The 14691-nt window shown below is 38.7% G+C and overlaps 1 protein-coding gene across 1 annotated transcript in view; it reads right to left on the reverse strand.

Moving 5' to 3' along the window:
- Window positions 1-14691, reverse strand: part of KCNK5 (potassium two pore domain channel subfamily K member 5) — a 34930-nt gene that overhangs the window by 9355 nt on the left and 10884 nt on the right. The gene's annotated exons all lie outside the window — the stretch shown is intronic.

Here is a 14691-nt window from a genome sequence, read left to right on the forward strand (position 1 = left end):
CTTGACTTGCATATGAATGTCATAGAATCCTTGGCACAGCTCATGTGATTCATGTTAATTCACCTGCTGTCTCTACCGAACTCAAACCATCTAAAAGCAAACAGTAAAACTGTACTTTTCAAAGACAGAGAAATTAACTTTTTTTTTTTTTTCAAAGCATTTCATGCAACAGGATTCCAATCATTGTCCTTGAATCAGGCACTTTTCTTCTCCCACGCTGGAATCTGGTATGCCATGATAAATGCAAATCACTAATTATTATTAGTGCAGAAAGTGCAAGTTTCAGATCAAAACCATGAATCTTGCTGATTCTGGAGTGCACTTTGACCTCTCCAAAGTAAAAGGAAAAAACCAAACAGATATACTATATTCTCTCTGGGAAATCTCTAGTTATTTAAATGTTTGCCCTGTAACATCATGATGCAGTTAAAGCCTTACCATGTTACTCTGCTTTTTTCCCTTCAGTGTAAACACTGAACAAAACTCTAAGGCTACATCAACAGACAGAAAAAGTGAAGATATTTCCAAATATTGTTTTATAATGTTACCCACTGTCTGCATTTCTCTGTCAGTAAGTGTTGAACATAGAAACTATCAGCAGCTAAATATTTTAAAAACTGGAAGCAATATACTATAAAAAATTTTTTTTTAGAAATAAACATGACAAGTGATGATTATCTTAAACTGGCAAGAACTTTTAAAGGCAACAACCAACTCTTCCTTCCCCCATCACCCCTTCCTTCCTTTCTACTTGATTAAGATCTGATCTTGGACCCAGCAGAGACTCAACACAAAGTTCAATCACTACTGAAAACATACACAAGTTAACACAGGTTTTAATTATTCTTGAGACTTATTACATATCACCACCCTCCTACTGTAATAAAAATGCCCTCAAAGTGAATGTATTGTACATATACAAGATGCACACAATTAAATTAAAAATGCACTTTCAACACACAGGCTGTTCCAGCAGATAAAAGGAGAAGCATTGAAAGTCAATGAAGGTAAAGAACTAGATTTTTTTTTTCTCCTGGTAAACTCAAAGTGTGTGTAGAAGTGGATGCAGTGTCTTTCCATAGCCTACAGGCTCTGGATAGAAAAGGGGCAGAGTTCTCACCAAGGCACTCATTTATCATGAGAAAGTGGTGTACAAATGAGAAGCCATCCTAAAACAGGCAGGTTGAGAGCATGCAAGTAAAACACACAAACCCTCTTCCAAAAAAAAAAAGGATCAGAAGAGCTCATCTGAGAAGAAACCAATCAAAGTACAGTCATTCATTTCTGCCATGGTCTGCAGAGGAACTTCCTGGAAGTCCCAAAGGACATCCAAATCACCTGGAAAACACAATCTGTTATCTATTATTCTTGAAAAGATGCCTTGGCTTCTTCCATTGCCTAAATGTTACACTAAGCGCCAGTTTTCCAGTCATTTTCCATTCCATAATCAGACTTGGATTTTTTTTTAGTTGTTGTTTCCTCACAGAGCAAGTGATCTCCGAGAGACCCAGTGAACTATCCACTCCCATTGTCACGGGCTGTCATCTCATTGCATTAATCCACCTTGGCCTGACCTTATGAGCTCAGTTTCCCAGAACATACAGTTATGTCAAGACCTGCCAGGATTTGAGGTCTGGAGGTCTAAAGAGGCTCCAGATCTGAGGGGAAGAACCTGCTGGACCGAGTGGCACACAGCTGCCCTTCACAGCCAGGCAGCTAACAACATGGGGGAGATGGCCAGCTCTACAAGTTATATGAACCCTGGGTATAGTGAACCACAGATAATTTTCCAGACACAGCTGACATCCTCTTCCTGTCCCTATTTGCACACAGCTATTGGCCATTAGCACACAGTTATCTAAGATCTACAGTCCAGTCTTCTAAGTTACTTTATGCCTGCAATAAGTCTGAATGCACTATATGCATTCCAGCTGCAGGAACAAAGACAGTCACAAAACATGCTTATATAGCTTTGGTGCTGTGGGAAATATGTAGCTGCTTTCCAAGCAGCTTAACTTTTGCACATACTGAAATAATTAAACTTTTGGCTTAAAAAAAAACCCCAAAAATCCCCAAAACAACAACAATAACAACAAAAAACCTCAAAAAAAAAAAGTGAGTGGGCACTATACAACTGAACAGCAAACATGGTTGTGTTTTTTTGCTTGGCAAATCTATTAGGGTCTAATGTCAGAGATACCTTTATTTTCATATGCTAGGATACAGAATGCCCCAAGCTGAATGTGCTTGATTTCCTAAACTACAGAAAACTTCCACCAAAAAGTCTTTGGATTGTAAAATACGAGGCAAGGAAGAAGAGGGTAGATGGTGCAAGTGTAAATATCTTGAAAGATGTAATTTTAAAACACCTTTTCAAGTATGACTAAATGCAAAAGCTGAAAATAACTAACTCATATATTGCCTTAGGTCTCACCTCAAGAAAGTTTATACTGATAAAGGCAGGACTGTTTTAGACACCTGCCATCTGAATCCCCCCCATATGAGTAAGAGTAGGGGTGGAAAATTCTCAAAACAAACTTAAAAATAGCAAGGAGAAGTCTTGGCCCATACAGGTCACACTGACTGATTTTATTCTAAGAGTTAAGGAATGCAAGAAAATCTTAAGATACTCTAGTAAGGAACAGTTAGGTCTGATGACAATAAGCAATAGGAAGAAAAAAGGACTTCTGGGGTACTCGTGGCCAGATAGACAGATAAACCAGACTGAAGACAGAAGACGATAAACTGGCTATATATAAACTAGAGCAACAGATTCTGCCCCACAGGCGCCCTATTACATACAGGAAGAACAGCCAGATATTGCTCAGACTCAGATCTCTTTAGAAGAGACTAAAGCCTCCCATGTTATTCAAAGCATTCCCCCGATATGACATATAGATCTAAGGTCAGCTTTAAGGTTCTCCTAGTGGTATGAACAATTGTCTTTTGAAATGCTGTTTTTCCACAAGAAAGGAGATGTAATTGAACTATTAAGCCTGAAATTAGACCCAATGGCTTTCATTCTACTCTCAACAGTATTACAGTGTGATGGACAATCACAGCTTCGAAAGCAGAATCCATTAAAGCAAGAACTGAAGCATCCTTTGAGGACTCCTAGGCTTCTCACTTCTGACTCCAAAAGAACATAGGAGTAATTTTGCTTCTTTCTCAAGTTCTTTTATCAAGGATGTAAAGATTTAGCGCAATGAAAAACACTGAATTTAGAATCTACCAAGTACTTTAGAGACTTTCCTACAAGGAATAAAAAAAAGTTTAACAGCAATCTTTTTTCACATTGACATCTAAATCTTTTATACAAGTGCAGTAGTTATCTAATCATAGGTATGTGTAATACTGACAACTTAGCCAATCACAATACAATTGTCCAGGGTAATAAATTTTAAATTTAAACTATCAGATGAACAGTATACTCCTGTTAATCTTTAACCAGATTTCAGTTTTTAACCAAATCCAGTAGCAGCAGGGCTAAAGAGATAGGTGAAGTGGTAAAAGAAATTGTATGAACAAAAAGCCTAAAGGAATTCGTAGTGACTTTAAAACTACATAAACAGTTAAAATCCATGCCATGCAAATTGCATACCCTTTTACTCGTCCTATATGGGTTTTACAGTGATTTAGGTTTTCTGGCTCTAGCTATAAAGTTACAGTAGCAGTCAGCTGTTTATAATAATCCTATTTTTAAATGCAATAAAAACATATTTAATTGTTAATGGATATCTTTCCAATAATAAAAAACCTGAGTCATATGTTAAGACTCCCAAGTCACATATACATTACAAAGTTCTGCTGACTTGAATAATATTGTCTCAGGATTGACTACATGTATATAAAGAGAAAAGAAACCCCCTCAGCCTGTAACCCTTTTGAAGGAAAAATGCCTGTGGGTGGTCACAGCTAGACTGACAGGACAGCGTCCTCAGACTCATTATGTAGACAGGCAGCACAGTGGCCATGGCCAGAAGTTTCCTGTCCTGTTGGCATATTGCACTTTGATGTCTGCTTACACATTAAAAGCAGCAGAACCTATTTCAGAGGCACAGTCTGAATTTTTTAAGTACTTTATAGCTAGATCAAGTTGTACACTCACAGTCAAACTAGAATATATTAATCCTGGCTTGCAGCTGTCACAGCTCAACTACTGAGTAAGTTTCCGTGTTTAGTTGTTACATTAATATTACATCTAATGTAATATTAAACACCGTAATTTATTGTTCTGATTTATAGTCACTGGAGAAAGAGAAAACAACAAACAAACAAGGTAGATATTGAAGGTGATTGGCTTTCACTCTGCACCCCCAATGTGCCCCAACTGAATGTAAGATACTGTCCATCAGAGAAAATATTTTCCTCTCTGGAATACCTTGGCAGCTTGGGTTTTGGGTAGGGAAGAAGAAAGTGAAGCCAACTATGCAACTAATGATTTTACCAATGAATAAAAAACTCTTTCTCCCCAATTACTTTTCATGTCTAGATATATGAGGTGTACACAAGTAATGTTTTATTAAAAATTCCTGTTTGGGTTCTTAAAAGAATTCATATTGAACTATATATTCTTTCACCTTTCTTCCTAACCTCAAAGACAGATGCAGTACTGCTAAGAAAATCTTGCTGTGCCACGCTGCTTACTTTGGTAGCCAGAGACACAACGTGGCAGAGCTGCGGAAAGCTGAGAGAATTCACATACGGTGAAATGATTTCTTTGAGGCAGTAGAAAGATCAGCTATTCCCATGTCATCTTTACAACGGCTCCTATACATGTGTCATGCACAGAAATGGAAGCTCATCACTTCTTGGAAAGGAAATAAAATTCTTTAAGGATTAGCATACAAAAAACCCACACAGCCTAGAATACAAAACAGCAGCACCCTATCTGGACACACGTTTCTGCCACTTGGCACCTTTAATATGTGATCTGCCCAAGGCAACAGTCCTCAGGAAAGCATGGTAGTAACCATCCTCCCCTTCTGAGCAGCTCAAAGCCACCAGAAAGGCACACAATTGTGGTTCCTGCCATCTTTTTTCACTTCCATCTCTAGTGCAATGACAGACTTACCCTAACTGCTCACTTGGACTCAAGCTGAATCACACTGGCCCTGGCAATATGAGCAGGGCCAGCACAGGGAGTGGACACAGCCAAGTGGACAAGCCTTTGAGGCTGCCTTCGCCACTTGACAGTCTCTGCAGGATTACATGAACCAGCAGGACTTAGGATAGCTGACCTCTCATTTCCCTCTCAGCATTATCTATGTTTGCAGTATGAATTTCATGTTTGTCAGGGCAAGAACCATGCCAGATGTAAAAAGAAGTCTTTTAGCTGAGTCCTGGATTTCCTACTTCTCTTCTGTGGGGAATGGTTGGCGACCTTTTTTGAGAAAGAAAAATAAGACAAATGAACCACATTGTCTCAGTCTGACAGGCAACACCCTTGTGTCTTGCTAACCTGTGAAAGTTTTACTGTCCTTTACTGACCTATGCAGAGAGTTGAGCTGGAAGCAAGAGGTTGGGGCAAGAGGTGCAGGATATGAGTCAGCAGCACCTGCATTATAGAAGGATGGTGGGAATTAATAAATTCCACATTAAGTGAAGAGGACATCAGTTGACTACACAAGTCTGGTTCTGGATCAGCTCAGCATAAAGGAGTGAATACCCAGCTATATTAAACTAGGTTCTGCAAGACTCTTGATAATCCTAGAGCTTGTATAGTCTGTTGTAACAAACAAAATCCAAGGCAGAAACAGCTTGTTTCTAACAGGACAATGGGGATCTGTATGGTAGCTGCCAACCACAAGGTCAAGATTTTTTTGCTTGAAACTGAAGCAAAAAAATAGGAAGCAGTCATTGAGGGAATAATGTTAACTTTCACTTCTAGAAGAATAGAAACTTTACAAGCTTCATGCTTATGTTGACAGATGTAAATAACACACATAACCAAAGAGTACATGAAGATTATGCAAAATAATAGAGAGATCACTAGGACTATACAGGATTCCTTCTTATTTATGAATTGAAATAGAAGAAAAAAATAAAAACAAACCCTGGAAAACAAGTGTTATTCCCCAGGTTTACATTCCTACGTAGATCAACTACAAATAGCAGGGGAAAAGTTTTCCCCTTGCTGTCATAAGCAATTACTTTATAAATGCAGTGCAAGTGCTATTGCAAGTACATACATACTTTGCATTTTTCAATCAACAGTTTAGTCTTTAAATATAGTTCTCTTATCAGAGGACAAAGTTTTGAAAATTCCCAGTAGGGGAAAAAAGTCTTGGCAAAATATGGATTAACATACTTCAAGGGAGGAGTTTTTTCCAACAATAGCAGGATTTAATCCAGAATGAGATTATATTTTCACACTTCTATCAATACAGCAGATAGAATATTATCTTCTCACTTTTCCACAGTCTTCGGAGAAAGAAGAACTAAAAGAAGTTTTGTTGCCTTTTTTTAACTGCTTCAACATGTCAGTGGTTTTTGTTTATTTCTGTGCTTTTAATAAGGCAATTATAAAAGTTATTCAGATTTGCTACAAATGACTTCAAATGATCCACCAGTATCTTACAGCATACAAAGTAGAAAGGTATATGTAGAGTTTGAATGCATTCTATATAACACACTTTATCCAAAAGGTTATATAACAAAATTGAACTTGCTCTGAAGAAAAAGTTTGGCTATTCTTGTTGAGTCTTCATTTACCCAGCCAACTTCTCAATGTTTCATTCTGTTCATGCAACAGTGCTTCTCAATGCATGAATTAATTACAGAACCAAGACACTTACTGCTTTCCCTTCATTATGCTTTACTTTGGTCTGTCAGGAACTTGTGCCTTCACCTAAGCAGAATTTTTCTTACCTAATTGAGCCTCCAGCACATGCCACTTCATAAAAAGCTGTCCCTATATCTAAGCCTGATAGTTAAAGAATGCATGTAAATACATGCCTGGTTTTCACTCTGCATAGTTCTGTGATACAACAGACAGTAAACTAGGTATCATTTTTGGCTGCTAGTTTAGAACACAGAATACCCAGAAGGTTTCTTTACGTGTCTTGTTCTTGATTTCTTATTTAAGTAATTTTGTCACAATTCGTTATTGATTTATTTTTAAGTGGGAAAACTCCTATTACGAGACTTCAACACGGCTGACACTTCTTTTCTTTTAAAGCAGTCTTTCTAGTTTTATTGCAATATTTTATTATCTCCATTTAGATGGAGAAGGCACAGAGTGGGATACCTTGTCCTTTACTGGACTTTGAAAGCAGATTCCAGTGACAGTAATTGAGTACATGCTATGAAGAAAACTGTGGATTAAACCTCAACATCCCTTTTAATTTACTGATTAACCAGCACAGAACAGGCTGTCCAGTAAGAAGACCAAAGACAAGAAACTACCAAACAAGATACTATCAAACACAGAGAAACACAGAAATGGTCTTTACCAGAGAGAAAATACTCTTGACTAAATAACTGCATCTATATGCTGTAAAGAAGCCCTATGTATGTCCTTCAAAGGGCATAACTGAGTTTGAAGAGGGATTAGAAAACATTGACATCTTAATCCTACACACATACCTTTACACTTGAGAATATTCACTATTTAGTATAATTCTGAGGAAGCTTCTGTAAGTTTTATTTACGTGCTCAGAACTGAAGAAGAACACTGACATACCCCAAAGCAAACTGGAACTGCTCAACATGAGCTCCAAAATCTCTCTGCAAAAGAGTTTATTGGATATGCCAGTGAACTCCTATTTGCATCTGAAATTCTATCACATTAGCTGTTCTTAAAATTCCAGAATAACCTGTAAATGCAAAGAGTATTTAAACAACAGCATCCTTGCTATGGGTTAGTGAATCCATTGTGTTTGTGTGGCCACACTTTGGTAGCTGGGGGGACTACAGGGGTGGCTTCTGTGAGAGTCTGCTTGAAGCTTCCTCCATGTCCAGCAGAGCCACTGCCAGCCACTTCCAAGATGAATGTACCACTGGCCAAGACTGGGTCTATCAGAAATGATGGTAACACCTCTATGATAATGTAGTTAAAAAAGAAAAAAATGTTATTGCTCTGATGTAACTGCAGCCAGAGGAGAGAGGAGTGAGAATGTGAGAGGAACAGCTCTGCAGACACCAAGGTCAGATGGGGGGGGGGGGGGGGGGGGGGGGGGGGGGGGCAGAGATGCTCCAGGCTCTGGAGCTGAGATTCCCCTGCAGCTCCTGGTGCAGACCATGGTGAGGCAGCTGTGCCCCTGCAGCCCAGGGAGGTCCCTGGGGATGCAGAGATCCTGCAGCCTGTGGAGGAGCCCCACACCAGAGCAGGTGGATGCCTGAGAGGAGGCTGTGACCCCGTGGGAGGCCTGTGCTGGAGCAGGGTCCTGGCAGGAACATACAGACCCATGAAAAGAGCTCAATCTGGAGGAGGTTCCCTGGTAGGACCTGTGACCCCATGGGAGCAGGCTGTGCCTGAAGGACTGAACCCCATGGAAGAGTGACCCACACTGCAGCAGCTCAGAGAGAACTGCTCTCCATGAGACAGACTCGTGCTGGGGAAGTTCATGGAGAACTGTCTCCTGTGGGAGGGACCCCATGGCAGAGCAGGGGAACAGCCCCTCTCCCTGAGCAGTGGCAGGAGTGTGATAAGCAGACCATAACGCCCCCATTCCCTGCCTCCCTGAGCCACTGAGTGGGAGGAGATAGAGCCTGTGAAGGAGGGAGGGGTAAGGGGAAGATGTTTTTAAGATTTATTTTACTTTTCATCATCCTACTCTGTTAGTAATAAATTCAATTAATATCCCCAAGTTGAAACTGTTTTGCCTGTGATGGTAATTGGTGAGTGAGCTCTTCCTGTCCTTAACTCACAAACCTTTCACTGTATTTTCTCTCTCCTGTCCAGTTGCGGAGGGGAGTGATGGAGAGACTTTGGTGAGTGCCTGGCATCCAGCCAGTGTCAACCCACCACATTTTACTATTGCAGGACCTTCCAAAAATGTGTGTGAGTGAAGTTTTTCAAAAGAATTTGTGTTTAGATACAATGCCATTATAAATAAAACGTAAGAGATAATACTGTCACACCTCCCTACCTTTCTTTATTAAGGCTAGTGGCTTAAGAATCAGTCCTGAGCAGTGGCAGAATATACCTGCTTTCTAGCTATTCTGCCAAATGGAAGAGTTTTCCCACACCTTCTTCCAGGCACTGATGATAGATAGTATTTTTCCATCCTTACTCTTTAGCACCATTATTTTAACACAGCAACAATTACACACGAGTTAAACAATGCAAAAGGTTCTTCAGTGGACTGAGTCTTAAAAGGAACAGAGTGACAAATTTCAATCTGGGCATTTCAGGGTTGTTTCTCCTGGGTTTTATGTTTTTGCAAGAGCAGAGTGGCTGTGGGAATAATGCTAAAATGATGAATTTGTAACAGAGACCAAGCACTTGGCTTTATTAATCCATAACTGCTGGCAGTGCCAACGCAGTGAAGAGAGGAAATAATTGATTTAACATGCAAAGGGCAGTCAGTCTCATTAAAGACAACAAGCACCTCCCTTTGTCTCTATGTCCTCTTACTCTACATGCTTCCTAGTTTGCTTCCTAGGCAAAATGAATGAGGGTAGGGAATGCACATTTGTCACAGAGAGAAACACTCCTTATTTCAGTCTTTCAAGTGCTCATGTGTTTTCTTGTTTTTCAATTAAAATTTAATAAGACTAAGTGATCCTTTAGAAAGGCAATCTGTTAATTAACCCATATTAGACAGCAGGAATCATGCTCTTCAAGTACAATCTCAATTTATTATCCAGAAATAGCTCTCATTAGTCAGTGACAAGAAGGGGGGAAAGATTCTACATACAAATTTAGAAGATATATGCTCTACTCTGGTTTTAGCTTGTTATCTGAAGGCCATGAATCATGAATTTAGAGGAGATGTAAAGAACCATCTCTTTACATGCCTGAACCTGAACACATAAAACTCCAATTGTGGCTTAACTACAGTATTTATGAGTCTGGAAACTTCAGGAAACAGTCCAGTGGAAACAAGTTGTGAGTTTACAGATAAATTAATTTCACATCATTGTTTGGAAACAGAAAAGGTAAATAATTCTGCCAGCTATTCCCTGCTTGAATAGATGATCAAAATTAGACAAAGCATGAGCAGCATGAAACAGGATACATAAGATTTGACAATAAAATTTTTATACCACTCTATAGTGCCAACTTTTGCTATATTGGATATTTTTCTTCCTACTTTCCCCTGCACACACTCAATCCACCACCTCCTACCACCCAGTTAAAACCAGACATTCCCGTGTTGGCCATTTTAGTAATTCGTATAGGTGTAAATGCTGATCACTGCAATGAAGTCTACTCTATCTACAAAAGGCCCATAGCGTTGCTTCTACCTGGAGAAACAGTCTTAGTATTGCGTAATGTTCTCCAAGGTTAGCTGCTCAATCAGTGCTGGTAACTAGCACTACCACCTTTTCCTTCCCTCCAAGGTGGACACAAACATCATGAAGTGTATTGATATGCTTGAGTTTTGGAGCTGAGTAATTAATTACAGCTGAGTAATAAACCTAATCAAGACAGCTTTCCTGAGGATATGATGCTTCCCAAGATGCAAGTGCACATTTTTTGTGTGTGTCACTTGGCATGGAGAACAAAGACTGAGAGTTTTAAAGTTAGTGGAAAATATCCTGGTAAACAATCCCCACTGAAATGATGAGAGAATTATCTCCTGTGGGACAAACAAATGGGTGGAGCTCAAACTTAACCCTCGTAGCTCCCCAACTTCTGCAATATCTGAAAATTAACAGAAAAACAGTAGTTCCAGGAAAGGCTCTCGATTTAGTAACAGAAAGTTACTGCCTCTAGAAGAGAACTACTGCCTGTAGAAGAGAACCACAGAAAAAACATCTGACTTAGTTCAATTATAGGGAGAACAGACTAGCAAAACACAGTTTAAAACTCATTTAGTCTCTTTAATTTCCTACTTCAGTCTATGCTGTAAACATAAATTCTCCTTGAATTAGCCTGCAGTAAGAGGAGAGTTCCAAAACTTCTGTATCTTGAAACTGGACCTCACTGCCCTTGAGAATAACATAGGTTTTGTCATCAATTTTATTTACAGAAGATAAGCAAGTTGTACTGCATAAATAAAGGGTAACAGGAGATAGCGTTGCTTTCTTTTTACTGTATAAGAAACTAAAATGCAAGACCACAAACAAAAGCCATTTAAACAAAAAGCCAGTTTGGTATAGGAATAAACAACAACAAAAAAATAAGCCTGAATGAAACTAAGCTGCAAATTAAAACAGGCTCACAACCAGGCAATAGCTGCTAATCAAAGCATTCAGCATGGTATAAGAACCTCCCTGCCTAAACCAAGATCCAGATTAACAGTGATTAGTTTAGCTAATGTAAATATTTCTGCACTGTGGTGTTAGAGGTAAGATTTCAGATCTGGAATCCTTACTACTGTGCACTACAATAGTGCACTACTATACAATAATGCACTACTACTGTGCACTACAATAGTGCACAGTGGAGCATATTTTTACCCTCTAACAAAATCCTCTTTAAGTAAGAGAGAAGTAAGACTCTTCTCTCTTAAAGTAAGAGAGAAGAAGAGAGACGTTGGGAGAAAGTGTTTACTCTTTTACTATTTTCCATGGCTTCATTTAAAAGCGTGCAGGAGCTCTTCTTCAAGGATGGACACAATGCTGAGTGCCCAAGAGATAAATGGTGAAGAGCAAAACAAATTACTTGTAAAGAAACAACTCTACTGATAAATAGAAGACCAATACTTTTGCAGCACAAGCTTGATTTATTTTTTCTCCTGATAGACTTCTAACAAGAAGGTCTTTAAGTAAGGTTTGAGTCATACAGGATACATATAATTTCCTTTACTGAATATACTAGCAGTTCTACAAAGTAGATGCATTTCCCTACTAACTTTGTGAAGCCTTATCTTAAGGCCACATTGAAAAGAAGTACAAGTCAAGATGACTGATTTTGTAATGATAATTTGCACTCCTCATTTGTACCAAGTGCTATTCTACTGAAGGTTTACAGATGGCTGTTACGTCTAGAGCTAGAGACATAACACAAGAGCTGTCCTCTTTGGATTAAGCAAATTTTGCATGAAAATTCCATCTGACAATGGAAACAGAACACGAATAGGAGCAACATGGTCTAGTGAAAGGTATGCCTGCCTATGGCAAGGGAGTTGGAACCGGATTATCTTTAAGGCTCCTTCCAACACAAACCATTCTATAATTTTGTTCTTTTGCTTTGTAAGAAGCAATGCAAGAGTTACATTTGTCTTTGCAGCTTTCCATCATAAGCATCTATTTTACAAAACAGTGTTTTAAAAATAGGCAGTATAAGACATTTTCAGTCAAAACACACATATGTGTTTTCTAAAAAGTCCTCACATGGTGTACATAAGTGTTTGTGGAAACCTGTTGTAGTCTGCCCAGACATGATTTGGATGATGCTTATTGATTTCATGGTCTGCAACGAGTTCTATGTTTTGCCTTTCTTCATCCTCATGGAAATTTAGTTTTGCTTTCCCACACTACCTTTACTGAAAGGAATGTCCTAAATCTGAGGCTTCATTTTTCATGCAGTAAAATTCAAGAATAAAATCACAGAAGGATGTTCAGCCCAAACAGGGTTGGACCTAAGCACATTTCCTCACTAAGGCAAACCGAGGCCAAGCCAGCATTGTTCACGTGAATTGACAGAAAAACAGAGTAGTCAGGTCTTTGGAAATATTTGTTGCTCTTTCTATACCATGAAATCAAGCACACAATCAAGCCTTGAAGAGAAAGTGAACTTAACACCAGTGATCAGAAACCAAGCAGTTTTAAGATGCTACATGTTGAATTTTGAGGGGTTTTGGCAAATTGAACCATTACAGCTGAATGAATAAAGCTTTCCCTCACTACCAACTACTGCAATCCTGCTGCTAATTTCTCTTTGACATAAGAAATAGCTAACAACATGCTTGATTAGAGGCCTCCTGGCCCAGATGTGTAAAACAGAAGACTAGCGGTAAATTACTGTGATGAGAGAATTAATTAATTCTGCAATGATGCCCCAAGTTTTGGAGTAATTTCTCTTTTAGAGTGAAACATGAAGTCATTGAGATTTGGGTGGTAAGAGTCCATAAAAAAACAATTTCAACAACTGGAGTTCTACTTCTATTATGCAGTTCAAATAGGTGTTACTGTTTCCTTTGGAAAAAAAGGTCTAATCTGTAGGGAAATTAACCTCTTGGAGGCATGTCAATATTTTTACAGCATACACTGTTTAAGACTTGCTTGTCTATGATGTATAGCATGGATAGTTAATTTTCCCATAAGTCATAATTCATAGGACAAACAATGTGAGGGATATTAATGGAAAGAGATCAACAAGGTTATTTCCTTTTTGTGATTTTCTGCAGAGTTAAATAATAAGTGAAACTCTTAATTCAGCAAATAAGTTAACTGGAACTATTTTGTCATTGCAGAATTGAATACTGAAGTTTCCCTATTTGTGATACTTGCAGATCCTATGCTTCAGCAAACTAATATTGCTTAATTTTATTTCCCCTTTCAATTTCCTTGCAATGGATGTAAATAGCAACTGTTTTGAAGAGGCATCTGGCTTTTTTGACAGATCACAACTACAGAATTTAGCAGTTTATATGTATTTTTCCCCTATTAATTTCAGGACTAGATTCCAGTTTTATGAACTACTTAATAAACTATTTTGATGAAAAGCATATTCAGTGCTTTACCACCATTCCCTTGCTCTTTTGATTAATGCAGTAATAGAAATGTTTCCTTTTCACTTTCCCAAGTTCCACATAGACATGTTTTGAAGACAAATTAGCTAAAGGTTATTGCTGCATGAGAACTGCAGCTGTTCTGCAGATGCTGAGTGCCCCTACTTTTCATTGGCTCACCAACATTCTCATTCAGAAATAAAACCTATCAGACTATGTCACAGCTTTCATTAGTATAGCTTGATTTGGTGGACTTCTGTCCAATATGCTTATAACACACTTTGCCTTGGATGGGGAAAAACAAAAAAACAGTATTTCAATAATTTTTATGTTGCATCAACTGAAATTAAGACACTGGAATAATCTGTAATACCAGATTAGGCTTCCTTCCTATCTGAATACATACATGGTGACTAATGTAGCCAACTCCCCTTTAGAAGGGCTTTGAAAAGTGCTGTTGTCCCCATTTCAGAGATAAGAAAGTGGAAGCAGAAGAGTCAAGAGTTTAATCAAGCCCTCACACCAGCTGGCGACCTATGTTAGGCAGGGTTAGAACCAGACAGTGTTTGCATGAGACTCTTGCAACAGAGCTGGTACCGATTGCGTAAGCAGATGGTAACCCATGGAGCAGTCTGTTTCCAAAATAATACGTTTCAGTTCAGTTGCAATTGATTTAAGTAGATTTAAATGAAACCAAAACAGTCCTATTGTCAATAAAAACACAGTTTATTGAGATGAATTTATTAGATGCAGAGGGGTTGGACAGAAAATGTTGATATTACACAGGAGAAGAGGAAACTGAGTTTAAAATAAAGCTTCCCGCCACCCCCCACCCCAACCCACCATGCTCTCAGTGTATAAGAACAGTTAATGAGGACAAGTCAAAACACAAGTGATCCAAGCT

The sequence above is a fragment of the Vidua chalybeata genome, chromosome 3 (genome assembly GCF_026979565.1).
Source record: "Vidua chalybeata isolate OUT-0048 chromosome 3, bVidCha1 merged haplotype, whole genome shotgun sequence".
Classification (NCBI taxonomy): Eukaryota; Metazoa; Chordata; class Aves; order Passeriformes; family Viduidae; genus Vidua; species Vidua chalybeata.